Raw genomic sequence first — 14711 nt, 5'->3', positions numbered from 1 at the left:
TCTTCCAGATATCTGAGAGGCTTAAGAGGACATATTATTCCCTCAAGCACCAATATCTAAGTCACACAGTCGTGTGTGAGTCCCCCCCCCTTTTTTTCCCCACCATAAGCTTTACATTTTTATTGTCCCTTTTGCAAACCAACTAGGCTTTTAATTTAATCCAGTTTTGGGCCATAGCAAAAAAAAAAAAAAAAAAAAAAGGAAAAGAAAAACCAACCAAACAAAAAAAAAACAAACCAAAAAAACCAAACAAAAAACCCACACCAAACAAAAAAAGCACCATGCAAAAAAAACAAAAACCAAAACCCACCAGCAAAAAAACCCACCCCAAAAATCCCACCCAAACCAAACCTCCACAACACCAAAGTACAAAGAGTTAGGAAGACAACAAATGCACTACAAGTTCCTACAGCTCATGTAAATCATAGCAGATTTTTATTTTCAATAGAGGCTGCATTTTGAAGTGCTCTCCTTTTCTCCCGTCTTCATTAGGATCCCAGGGCCCCTGGACATTCATTGGCTTTATGAAATACATGAGGAAATTTTTGTACCATAAGTTGCCACAGCCCATATAGCAACTCTTTGCCAGTATAGTAGGTATTTCTCTGTGTATATCTTAAAAGATAAAAATCTTTTCTCCACAGTGGACATCTCTCCTCCCTGCATATGTGCTCTGCTTATATTCTTGAAACTGTTAGCACAGGAAAACATACAGCCTATCTCAAAAGTTGCAGCAACTTTTGCCAATTTCAAAATGTCCAAAAATATACAGGGTATAACTTTAAGATTTCCGAGGCAAGCAAAAAGCAAAAGATGGTTATGCGTTCCCCTGTATCTATATATGTATATTCACATGTTCAAGATTCAACAGGATTGAACTGCATGATCAGCCTCCCCTCTCCATCCTAACCCTTGCTTCTTACAGCACATAAGATGCATTTCCTATGCATTTTCTAAATGCTCTCATACAAGACAATTAACACAATCTAGTCTATTCTTTTTGCAGATAAAACGTTCCATGTGTGGAGAAGCCATCATAAATCCTGGACAGTTTATCTGTTTGGGTAACACTACTTCCAGAACGAACCTGGTGCTCCATACAAGCTACTTTCCAGGTAATAAACCACCTGGAACCAGATGCATTGTGCAAAACCAGTGAGAATTAGCTCATGAAAGCCAGCCAACACTGGGAACAGAAGTAATCCCATATAAAATATCATCAAAGTCTCTCTACTCCTTGCCCTTCCGACTCTACCCACACTTCTCACCTGCCTCTCTCTTCTGTGCTTACACTGGCCTTACACTTCCAAGCACTCCCCTTCCAAACAGTTTGGTTCATATGCTTATTTATTTGAAGGCACCTACCAGTATACTGCTACTTCTTAAAAAGTCTTGTGAAAATGAATAGTACTATTTCTACATTACTGATGTTCCTGCACAGGAAGAAAAAAAAAATTTAAAAAGAAAAATAATCAGAAATCAAAGTAGCAAGTGGATTTGAGAACCCAACTTCAGAGGCCTAGGATCTGTTTTTTTATTGTTAGTGACTTAAGTAGCTACCACTGTACATTCAATGCACAGCTTCTGGTGACTTTTGCTTGCAGCTCTGAGCGCTCAACATTCCTACCAAAAAACACTCAGAAAACAATATGCATGCTTAGAGACCATTTAGAAAAAGCCTGCTCTAAGTAGTTTGCCTAGTACCATACCTAATAATCCAAAGGAATGTTTAATTGACCTATTCTTCAGATCACCTGTCCACTTCCTGCCAGCTCCCTCTTTGTCAGCCCTTTCCTTCAAACAGAAATCTTCCTGTTTCTGTAAAAGTTCAGCAGACTCCTCCAGGCAAAAGTGTCCTTCACTGCACAGCCCTGATTCACCCTTTGAGCAGATCTGTCCTGTGCATGAAGTGAAGCAAGCAGCTTTGGAAAAACTAATGTGATCATTTTAATTAAAGATGGTATCATAAGGTGCAGCAAGAGAACTTAATTAACAAAGCAGAGGCAAGCTCAGTTCTGGAATTTAGCGGTTGCTTGACTTTACAACTTAGAGGTTGTTTCAATGTAGACTTTGCATGTTATTTAAGAACTTAAATAAAAGAAACTGATATTACACATCTACATATCACATGACAAATTCTGTCAGCAGTACAGCAATATGATACCAAGAGTAGAATCGGAAACTTCAGATCAGCTTCCACTATTTAAGCTAGTAAACAACAATAAGGGAGATTACGGCATTCTTTAAGAATGGTGATAAAAATCAAAGATCAGCGATGTAAGACTCTTGGGATGCATGCAAAGCTCTAGGATGTACCACACACAAGCAATCCAAAACCATTTAGGCCATTACCCAATCTTCTCCTCTAATCTGTTCTAATTCTCAGTCCTCCCTAGCCTTCGCAATTTTCTTTTTTCCTCATGCATCTTTCCTAGCCCAGGCTCAGACTCTACTCCACGAACTTCAAGACAGTACTCATTCCCTCCCCATCAGACAGACCCTCCTTTAAATAACTAATTCTATCTTGCAGCTCTCTAAACATACTTTTTTGGGGTAGAGGTTCCACACTGGTGCTTTCTCATGACAGATTCCTGAAATATTGCCCTACTTCTCTGCAGCTATGAGAAGACCTAAAGTGAACAGAAATGGTACATCTCTCACCACATTTTCAAAATACAGCAAGATGCCAAGAGATCCAGTGACAGTGTGTCCAGTAGAAAAGCTAACTTTGCACAAAAGTGCTACTTAGTTGACATTTGTGTAAGAATTTATAACCACCATGATGTTACTGAGCACTCAAGTCCTGCCTGTTAACAGCTTACTGCCTACGCAGATGACTGCTACAGTCTGCACTTGTAGAAGGGACATCTTTTCCTACACAAGAATATCCTAAGTCTAACCACTATGTATAAAGAACACATATAGCCCCCATGAAACAAGTCTTCAAGACAAGAATGTGTTCCCTCATCTCCTGCATAAAGTCCCCTAAGGTCCTATTTATCCAAGATATTTAAGAGCTTCTTGCTATTTCCAAGTCCCAGTTTGGGCACACTCAAATTACAATGCTGGGAGTTGTCAGATAACACAGGTCATTAACAACTACCAGCATTTTGATTCAAATCAGATCTTTTTCAGGGTTAGATGACACTAGATCAGAACAGCAAGGGCTTTCAGTCATGCTAACTCTAGAAATGTCTACGCTACCAACCACAGAAAACTTTTAGGAAGGTTCCCTCGAGCTGATGTTGCACACATCCTGCCTGATCCATTTGCTGTATTTGTTATCACAGGCATAAACATTACCCCACTGCTTGACAAAGATCTTTGGGAGTATGCGACTGACAAACTGTAAAATAGCAAATTAATCTCCAGCATTTATGTACTCTAACTAAAACCTGCACCTAACAGTATACTGCACATACATACAATCACAAGATTAAAGCCACTTACGTCTTTAATAACAAAGAATCACAAAAAAGATCATTTGTCCCTTTGTTGAAAATATTTTGATAAAGAAATTAAAATCTAATTATATAAAAGAGTTTGGTTTGATTAAGAAGTAAAAAAATGTGAAGCATAGGTATGGGAGTGTTAAGTTTGAAATGTAGTCATAGGAACTTAGGAACTTTAGAAAATGTACTATGTGTGACTATAAGAATTCAAGTATTGTCTAAAATCAGTTAACCACAGAAACTTTGACAAAGATTTGTTGGTTTGTAGTGTTTTGTTTTAGGAAACTAGGGAAACCATTATGGACACCAGTTTGCTGCCTGGAAACCCCTTACCCTTCCCACCTCGATCTAATTATTGAGGATTCCAATCAGTAGAGTTAAGTGAGATTAACCAATGATTGTTTTAACATAAGAATATTAATAAGATGGTGTGACTGAAGGACCAATTATTAGAAAGGTTAAATTTAAGAATAGACATAGTACGCATTTTTATGTAAACTAATATAGATGATGGTGAGAATCATACTGCGCAGAATCACCTAAGAGAGGTCAAGAAGCGGACAAGTGAGGAAGACTATGGAAGACCACCAGAGGGCTTCTGAAGACCACCAGAGACCTTCACTGCGCTTGCGTAAAGGACATTTACATATGTTAATAGTTTCCCAGAAAACTAATGATTATGTATAACATTTCTCAGAAATCTAGTGAATATGTATAACAGGTGTGCATTTAACCTGCATAGTTAAACCAGACAGATGCACACGATAGGTGGAGCGATCCCCCGTGTGCCCAGCGCTGCAATAAAGGAGTGCCTGCTTCTTAACTTCTCATTGTTGTTAAGGAGTTTTATTCTGGATTTCAGCAACACCTTGGTGACAAACAATAACATGTCAGTAAAATTCACTCTAACCGTTCATTCTGAATGTTCACTCCTACTGCACAAAGTCATCATAAACAGACTGTTTATGCATCAAATGAAGAACAAAAATACCAAATTTGAATTATTAGCTGAAAACAACTTGCCTGCAGAAAACATTATGTTGACGAGGGCTAAGTTCACTTGCATCTAGCCCAGCTATTGGATCAGAAATCTAAGACTAGTGAGAGAACACAGACATTGTCCTTACAGTGGCCAATACGATGGGGTTTTAATCATCTCTAATTTAAAAGTAACAAGACAGCAACAAGCAGACTGCAATGTGCAATAATATTTCTAAGATCACATCAATTCCCTTAAGGAAGCAGATATTTCCAGTTTGGAAAGCAGCTTGGAATGCTGGGATTTCCTTAGTAATACAAAACACTAATAGATTGTGTAGGCTTCAAAGTCTTCAAACTCTGTAACAGTGTTTCAAAAAGCATTCAAAGCTTTTGACAACTTAAGTGGTCACAGGGTAGATCCTAAAAACAGCATACCTATTTAAAAAAGGAATAACTGAACTGGAAGAGATACTATCTTTTAAGATACATATCAATCTAAAGTTAGCATGCTCTAGTTATAGCAGTAGTAGAAAGAATATATTCATTATATTTGTGGTAAGCAGATTTTGTTACTAGATTAGTAGGATTTCTTGATTATTTTGCAAGACCAAATGTGCCATAGTAACTGCAACGTTACATTATTCCCTGTGAAGTAAAACTAACTCCAATTAAATAGAACAGATAACCTGACCATATTGAGTCCAAAGGTGAGAAAATAAATTAATTTATACAACATCGATTCTTGGAGGTAGAAGTGAACTTGTGGGCCACTAAGAACAAAAGTAACCATTTATTTTAATCAGTTCATGGTTAAAATTTTACAGTAATTTAGCCTTTCCTCTCTGCTAAATCCTGATCAAGGTATTACTCCACCATTTGATAGTCCTGACAAGTGCAAATACACCTCTCCTGCAGTCTGTTCAAAATTCTACTTCCAAAAACCACTGCTCTGTTTAATACTTCAACCCTGCCACACAATAACAGAACCTTCTTAGCAGGTAAATCTTTCCACAGTTCAACTGTATGTTATCTATCAATTGTTTAACCCTATTACAAGGCCAAGTCCACTTACATGAGACTTCTAGAGCTATTTCAATTGTCCATACTGACAACAATTTTGTCTCTAATCCCTCCTCTCCTACACGAGGTACCTGCCCTTACTGCCAAGGGTTTATATATTTAACAATCCCCATGTGGAACAAGAAGCACCAGCATACACATCACACACATGAGGAACTGAGGTTCAAAGAGACAAGTCACTATCTCCCCTAAGATCTTCCTATATTTCTGGGTAACTGGACAACAGCTTTTGAAATTGGGTAACTAATTCGCACCTACATAAACTTTGTTGGTACCATATTAAATACCTTTCAGTGTGGGCTTGGTTAGTTGGTTGGGGTTTTTTCCTGCAAATCCGGTCAACTGTTGCATATACAAACGTGCTAACAAGCACCCATCTCTCCCTAAGCAGCAGCAGAGAAACTTATACAGTCACATACATAGGTCTATAACAATGTTTGTGCAGTCTTGGTAAGTGAAGAGGATGGGAGGAAGAGAGCAGAAAACTTTAGCACAACTCAGCCTATTTCCAGTTTTAAAAAAAGCAGCAATCCACAACTGTGCTGGGTAGCTTTAGATTAGTGATGAGATTGAGACCCAGTCATTGGACTCGTGGAGGATATCTGCTTTCAGTTTTCCTTCAGAAGTCTGTAAATCATCAACCCTTTTTACACAGCTGATTACAGGGCTCAACTCCCCAGTCAACAGAAGTACTTATTTTATGGCAAAGTACACTGGAAGAACAGCCTAGCAGAGAATCCCTTGTGAAGTCTGCTCCCACTGGAGTGTCTCTTTCAAAAGTTTCACTTTTGAATTTAAAAAAGTAGCACAGAAGTTTGCAGGACTGGGGCTTCCCAGGCAGTGCACAACATACAGACAAAAGATACACTGCATAATACAGTAAGGTAGACACAAAATATGCTGCAAGGCTCTGCAATTTAATTATCAAGGTTGTCTTCTGTTGAAACGCTAAGATGCTGTATTCTCCAACAGTTCTCGAACACAAATCTACCTCTTTTATCAGATACTGTATGCTTCTGCTCTACTGGCCAAAGCTTTCCACTCTGTCAGTCCAGGTACACAAGAGACAACAGAGAGATGGATAAGAAGCCTCAATGGCAGTGAAAGAAACAGCATATATCAAAACATTTTCATGGATCAGTGTAGCATAAAGGGGCTTGAAATTAGACAACTTCAAAGAAGCAGAGGGAAATTATATGGTCTTATGCAATCACATCTCTGCAGTCTCTGATAAGTGGATGAGGGAGGGTAAGAGAAAAATGAGTGGCAAATTTTAGCATGCCTCAACTTAGTTCCAGCTTAAAAGGGACCTTGTTCAGGGTTTGTTTATTTTTGATTGAAAAGAAAGCCTTCTGCATAAATTTATCAGCTTTTCTTTAGGGACTATGATCAGGGAGAGGCTTTAAATTTTATTAACAACAGCATTTCAAAGGAAGACATCAATCCTTTCAAAGGAAAGGATTCATCCTGGTTTATGATAAGTTTTGCTACAAAAGCAAAGCCTATGAAGAACAGTCACATCCCCACCCTTAATGATCCTATACATTCACCACCAGAATGCAGTAGGATTACAGCTTGCTCACTGGAGAGCAGTAGGTCTGTAGTAGGCAACCAAGAAAATGTCAGTGGTGAAAAGCCATTGCATCAGAGGATCCCCTTTTTGGTTAAGTACTACCCACCTTCAGAAGCTCTACTAGAAAGAAAGCTGCAGCAGATTACTAGAGGAACAGTTTAAACCACATGAACAGTTATCCTCCTTCTTCATTTGGTCTTTCTTGTTTCAATGCTGCAGTCTACCAATTGTCCTGTCCTTTGTCTGCCTCAAGCAGACATTTCACATTTAGTCAGCTTTCTTCAATCTATCTTTTCCACCCAGTATCTGCAAAGACACTATGCCTTCCATGAGTGGGTGGGAGAAGATACCTTTTACACTGATAAAGCTATCTGCTTAAAAGCCTAACAGAGAACAAGTCACTACAAATTGTAAAGCAATGTAGTTAATCAAAGTATCAATCTGTTCTCATCAAGCACGATTTAATCCAACCTGCTAACATGAAAGTAAGAACGTCTTGTGACTTGTCCCCACAGAGACTGCCTAACAAGATCTATCCCATGAGAGAAACTACATGCAGTATGTTTTATAATGAGACAAAAATCTTACTGTCCCATCTACAGTCAGCCTGCTGCAGTTAAAAAACACAATTCATCTTTTCTCAAATCTACGGGGAGCTACACTACTCACATGTTTATTGTAAATTCACATTATCTCGGACAACTAATTGGGGTACACCTAACCTCTTCATGTGATGTGTGTAATCCTATGGTATTATACATTAGGGGACCCAGGTTACAGCATTAAATAAATCCACAGTTCTCCAGACACATGAATGGGCAATTCCCCCACAGTAAGTACAGCAACAGCGACAGACAAGAGGCCCACCTCGCAGCCCCAGTTCAGCAGTGCTGCAGTGGTATAAATGTGCACACTTCAAGGGCAAGCAACGAGATCAACTCACACTGGCAGCCTATGCACTGGGACACAGGCTAAGCCAAATCCCAAGCCTGCAGAGACTTCTTTCATTTTGGCTGACCCATGCAGCAGAACAGACACATCAGTTAGGTAGTATGGTCCAAAATGCATTGATGGGTTAGGCTAAAATCATACCAGTGGGTCTAGGAAAGTATACAGCTAACCAACAAAGACGATTCATCAAAGGGCATATTACCAAAGCTAGAGAAATGACTGTGATTGTTCAAGAAAACAGTAATTAAATAAAGCAGAATACATGATAGAGACCTTGACCTCCTCAAGGAGGGCTCTATTTACATGATACACCACAGGGCATGTTCATCTACCACATGCATTTGCGCACAGGCAATTTCACTGGAACTCAAGAGCGTACAATCACTGAAGTTACTCTTGCAAAGTCTCAGGAGGAATGAACTACACATTCATATCCCTACATCATAAATCTGAAGCTAGGGAGGGAAAAAATAAGGTTGCAATTCTAGTGGTATGACTTGTTCCTTTTAGAGAGACATAAGGAATATAATAAACCTGTTTATCTGTTGTGTTTCATCTCCTCCCATTTGGCCTGCTACAGAAAGGCAACAATTCAGTAACAATTAGTGGTTCAAAACAGAGATTATGTTGGTTAAAAACTTAAGAACAAAATAGCAGCTAGGGTACTTAAAATCCAAGATAAATATCTCTCTATTCTTAGTAGCACTCAGGCACATTATGACTGAAGTATCTTGTCTGCTACTAGCCAACAACTGCTGCAAAAAGGATATTAAAACCTTAAACCAAACTAAAAAAACAAAAAAAACCCCCAAAAACCACACACACCCCCCCAAAAAACAGCTCAGAAAAGTTCATTTCTACCTATATACTGAAGAATGCAGATGTCATTGAACTGAAATAAATTCAAAGGCTTTAACTTTGCTGGTTCATTCCCAAATCACCACCAAAATTGCTGACCCAAGAAAAGCATGTTTCCATAGAAAACCAAGTCATTAAAATGTCTGAGGCCCACAGACCAAAGCGTTCGGTGGTGTACTGTGCGAGACAGGCATTACAAGCAAAACAAAACTCAATTTAAAACTTTGTACTGTGAATATGCTTTCATACCAAGTTTCAAAGAGAAAGAGAACAACCCCAAAGGGCATAGCACAAGTCACTGAATGAAAGCTACCTCCCATTCCTTGATTTACAGGTGAACTGCAGGTATCAGCTTCTGTGTCTACACTAGTAATTTTGTTTTTTCATAATTGAAGTGAATTATTGGGAAAAAACAGTTGTTGCCAACCTCCCCATCTCTACTGAGAATTTGTACAGGTTTTATTTCAAAATTTATCACAATCCAGGAGTGGAAGAGCGCAACACATCAGAAAGCAGACATTTAATAAAACCTACTTTATGTTCTGGTTATGCTAGTGGAAGAAAGAAATCAAAATGACCCATGCAATCTGCAACATCGATTTTGATTTCCAAGATAATTCTGACATCTGTGTGACATACAAACTTGGCCCCAACACGCTCATAATTTAGGAAAACCACATGCTTCTTGAAGTTGTGATGCTGAAGTGAATGGAACTTCTTTTCTTTTTTAAAGTTTTTTTTTGAGAAAGGTAAAACTTTATCTATAGCTAAAAGTATAAAATAAATTCATAGGAAATTATTAAGTTGCCTATCTAGAAAACCTTCCTGACGGGAAGATGAATGACACCAGCAAAGCAGTAGGAGGCTCTATACTCTGAAAATTTAAAACTATTTTTGGAACACTAGCATACAGAATAGGAAGTACTACCTTCCTGAGAGAAAGATGCTCTAGAAAAAATGTTATCAATATACCTGTAATTATCATATATAGATTACAGAAAACAAGATTAAGCTACATGTTTTATGGCTACAGTAGTAATATGTAAGACAATTTTTCAAGTGATTTGTATAACATGTCAAACTACTCATTAAAATAAGCATAAGAAGTCCAAGAATAACATTCTCAAGTCTACAAAGTGACGTTAAATTAGATATGTATGCTTTCAGCACTAATCCACAATAATATACAAATACACATATATTCTAAACATTCCATATTTCATGATAAAGAAGCCATAAACTTTTTTTTTTTTAACTTCCAAACTCTCAAATGATTCTGCAGGTTCTAAATATAGTTCAAGCACAAGAATCAGTAGTAAAACACCATTAAGATTATCCTGATTACTTGATCAATAAACCAACAAACCAACCAACAAGCTTCCCCAGAGGACTGTCACCAAGTTTTCACTGAGAAAAGAACTTCCACTCTGCAGATGGAATTCCTCTCTCTAGTCCACATGCATATGTTACTTCTCTTTATCTGTCTCTTTCAAATTAAAAGCTCCAGCAAAGGACAGAATATGCCTTAAAATCAAAATAGTTAGGTGTAGAATGGATATCGCGTAGTTGTTAACATAATACTTACTCTAGAAGCATATTTATTTCTCCTCCCAGGGCTTTATTCACAATACAAAGTTCCTTTTTTTTTCCTGGGAAAAAAAAATGGGTTTATAACTGTATCTAAATTTAGGTAGCTATCTATCACACAATAAAACCCTCTCATACTTCTCAATATGTTCATTATAGTGCGTGGACTATACTAATTGACTAGATGACTTGAATCTGTCATTTATCTTTCTGTACACAGTTAACTGAAACTACTCATTTTAGAAAGAATTACCACCCCAAGACACTTACCCACCAAGTCAACATTATTTCCTACACTTTGAAGTGATAACCTGTTAGTGAAATGATGAACTAACGAATGAAGTGAATGAGCAAAAGCACATCATTACGCAGCTTCAGGACAACTGTTTCATTGCACTGTAGGATGGCAGAAGCCCATCACAAATTACTCCTCAAACCTAGTAAGCTTAATGAGCCACTAAAACCTGAAAGGTCGTTTTCATATCTCACACTATGTACTATGTACTGCCTGACATTAGGTAGGGGGTTGTGATAAAATGTTAAATTTAGTGGATTGACACTTTTGAACATAAATGTACTTTCATGGTCTTTTTTTCCTTCTTTTAAAAAATAAAAAGAAGAACAAAAAGAACAGAACACTGTGTGAACCAACATTGTTTGCATTAGACATTTGCAATTTAGCTTGGAGAAAGCTCCAGAAGCTAGTGAACTCCCTTTGTCCTAAATTATGTTCCAGGCTTACCAAAGAGAAAAGAACTTGCAAAATCGTTTTTCATTTCCTTTTTATGACTATCGATTGCCAAATTTGGGGAAACCACTGAACAAACATTACTGTTTAAGATGAGACCCACAAATCACTATAGCACACTGTTCACTGAAGAACAATGATGAGGAAGAAAAGCAAAAGGTGGCAAAAGAAGCACTGCTTACAAAATCCTATCCTGTCCCTCCAGTTCCCAATTCCCATAACGCAGAAAACCCCAGGTATTTGGTCTCATAGGAAATTGCACAGAAACGCTGCTCGCTCTCTCCCTTTCTATGCCAACTCAGAGCAGACAAGCAGAAGTTGAAGATTTGTTTTATATTAATTCCTATTGCAAAGTCAAGAACCTCAATAAAATAACACTTCCCCCATCTGTGAGCATAGATCCATGAAAACCCAACTTCTCCTCCTGCAGTGACACCCTTATTTAAAAACATTAATACAGATTTACAAGTTGAATGGACTTTGGCAGAATATGGTTTTCTATACGTACATTGAATTTTTTGCTTTTAATACATATGGTAGTAAACAACAAAATTCGATGTGGATTGTTGGCATTTTCATGATGTTTAGTGCATAAAAAGCTAAATCAAAGAAAAATCCACATTATTTATATTTCCATTTCTATTTAGTTTCATTGCATTTTATACAGGTGGTAGGTGTTTTTCCCTCTAAGCCTCTCCAGCTTTCCTAGGAATAAAATTGTCATGTGAACAGTGTTAAGTTGCCCATTATGCAGAGAAGAAATTAATTCTTCATCTCTGATCTCATAACACAAGTCTGCTCTACTATGAAAATATGTTAAATTCTTACACCACCTAGTCTTCTGCAACTGGAAACTGAATGACATTACAGCATCTTCCATTCTTGTGACTACCCTTGCCTGGATAATAAGACATATGAATACATTGGCAAAAAAGAAACATATATAGTCTATACAATACTTGTCTCAGACATGTTGCTAGCATGCAAAAAAAGAAAGTGCTAAATAATTGAGGGAACAATTTGAAAAAAAAAGATCCAGGTAATCTGACACTTTCATAACAATTCTGTATAATTTTTTTTCAGTCTTGCCTTTGAACCTTTGGGAAAACATGAATAGAAATACAGGTGTCTTTCTAGTCCAGGGAGGAATGAAGATAAAGTAGCAATTTTCATGCCCTGGAGGGTAAAAGAAGGTAAATAATAGCCCTTTCTGAATTGCAAATGAAGACTGTACATCTTATAAAGGGAGTGCTCCGAAAAACATGGAACCTCACAAATGTTGCAGGAGAACAATATCTACTAAAAGGTGGGGTAAATATCAGAAGCTAGTAAAAATAAAATTTAATTACTATTTAAAGTTTTTAACACTTGGAATGATCAATACTGAAAGCCTAGTAAAGAAGACAGTTGGATGTCAGCCCTAGCAGGAATGCTTCTTGGTACAGATAGTCAAAAGTCAAACCACAACCCCTCCCACCTAATTTTATAACATGTAAGGAGACTTCTACAGGTGTGGGAAAGCACAGGTTCCACCCATCAATAGGTTGTTCTTATTCCTGCCTGCACACCTCCAAAAGCGAGGCAGTGTCTGTATATGTCTTCGGGAACCCTGCTGCTGCTTCTCACCTCTACTACTGTCCTTCTGTCTGAGTCGGTCGGAACTGCAGAAGCTACAGTACACCAATACTTTTTTTTTTTTTTTTTTTTTTTAAGTAGTTGGGGTGTACTCTTATCTCCCGTGCCTGAAATCCAGCACCTCTCCTCTCCCATTTCCCCTCATCCCAAATTTTTCAATTCACCTTTATGATCTTGAAAATTGGCAATAGATGTGCTACCCAAAATTGCAAACTGAGCCTTATGCAAAGTCACATATCAGTCCTCATAGAGCTCCAAAGGAGAAGCACAAGTTGAAGGCAGGAACACTTTGAAGAGGCATGAGAAAGTCTGTCTGTATGCACAGACCTTGAACATTAGCCACCTGTAACCACAGCATGTTTGGAAGTAAGACCTCCAACTTTAATCCTGAGGACATGGTTCTAGACACTGAATTACAAATTTATGATTTTTTTCCAACATCTCAATTAAAAGGGGAAATAGCCAATGAGAATTAGAAAGTATATGTCAAATCAATTTTTTGTTTTGATATATGTCGTGGTTTAACTCCAGCTGGTAACTAAGCACCATGCAGCCGCTCACTCACTCCTCCCCCACCCAGTGGGATGGGGGAGAGAATTGGGGGAAAAAAAGTAAAACTCGCGGGTTGAGGTAAAAACAGTTTAATAGAACAGAAAAGAAGAAACTAATAATAATTATGATGATAACAATAATAAAGTTACAATAATAATAATAATAGGATTGGAATATACAAAACAAATGATGCACAATGCAGTTACTCACCATTCGCCGACCGATGCCCAGTTAGTTCCCGAGCAGTGATCCCCCCAGGCCAATTCCCCCCAGTTTATATACTGGGCATGATATCACATGGTATGGAAGACCCCGTTGGCCAGTTTGGGTCAGCTGTCCTGGCTGTGTCCCCTCCCAACTTCTTGTGCCCCTCCAGCCTTCTTGCTGGCTGGGCATGAGAAGCTGAAAAGTCCCTGACCTAGTCTAAACACCACTTAGCAACAACTGAAAACATCAGTGTGTTACCAACATTCTTCTCCTACTAAATCCAAAACATAGCACTATACCAGCTACTAGAAAGAAAATTAACTCTATCCCAGCTGAAACCAGGACAATATATCAGTTATGAAAGTACTTTAGTACATGCAAAACTATTACATCATTTACCAGTTATCCCTCTGCTGAAACAAAACAGAGTATTTCTCCTGTCACCACATATATTGCCATCTCTGTACTCTGTTTTATGTGTTTCCACATTTCACTCTGTTTTATCTCCAAGTCCACCTCTCCCCACAGACACCATTTTACTCGCATCGTAATTCATGCCATGGGCACTCCAATAATAAAGCACTCCAACACTGTTTCAGAATGCATTGTCTCTTCGCTAGTCAGTGTTCGGATATCCCTGCTGTTCTCAAGCATACTTGTACTCTGAAGGACATTAACCTTCAGTGCTTAGAGTCGCAGAATGTCTCAGGAGGTCCTTCATTGACTGTATGGGAGAATTTGCATACAATCAAGCATCTGCACTGAAAAACTAACTGAAAATAAATAGTGTTATAGTAAGTCAGCACTAAACCAAAAATATACTACTAATGACAAATTAATGAAGGATGGTAGCAAACCTCTCTTCAGGAGTGCCAGTACCAAAAGTGCATCTGCCTGCAATTACACATACCACAACAATCAACCTAATTGGAAAGAACCAGTCCCCAAAGTTGCCAGCACTTGAAAATTCAAACCCGCTAGATTCAACATGTACAAATGGAGTTGTGGCAGTGCCTCTCCATCCTTTAACTCAGCAGGACTAGAAGCCAAAATGCGCTGTTTTCTCTGACAAGGGAAAAACTGAGTT

The 14711-nt window shown here is 38.1% G+C and overlaps 1 protein-coding gene across 6 annotated transcripts in view; it reads right to left on the bottom strand.

Annotated features, from left to right (window-relative positions):
* FHIP1A (FHF complex subunit HOOK interacting protein 1A) overlaps positions 1–14711 on the bottom strand; it is a 95095-nt gene that overhangs the window by 40830 nt on the left and 39554 nt on the right. Inside the window, exon 1 of one of the 6 annotated variants that reach the window (XM_052777118.1) lies at positions 10481–10519. The exons of the other annotated variants lie outside the window; for them this stretch is intronic. The gene's annotated coding sequence lies outside the window, so the exon portion shown is untranslated. Of the gene's footprint in view, positions 1–10480; positions 10520–14711 lie in introns of those variants that run through there. 6 annotated transcript variants of the gene reach the window in all.

Source organism: Harpia harpyja, chromosome 2, assembly GCF_026419915.1.
Source record: "Harpia harpyja isolate bHarHar1 chromosome 2, bHarHar1 primary haplotype, whole genome shotgun sequence".
NCBI lineage: Eukaryota > Metazoa > Chordata > Aves > Accipitriformes > Accipitridae > Harpia > Harpia harpyja.
Note: the sequence above shows the minus strand (reverse complement) of the source record. Positions and strands in the feature narration are given on the sequence as shown.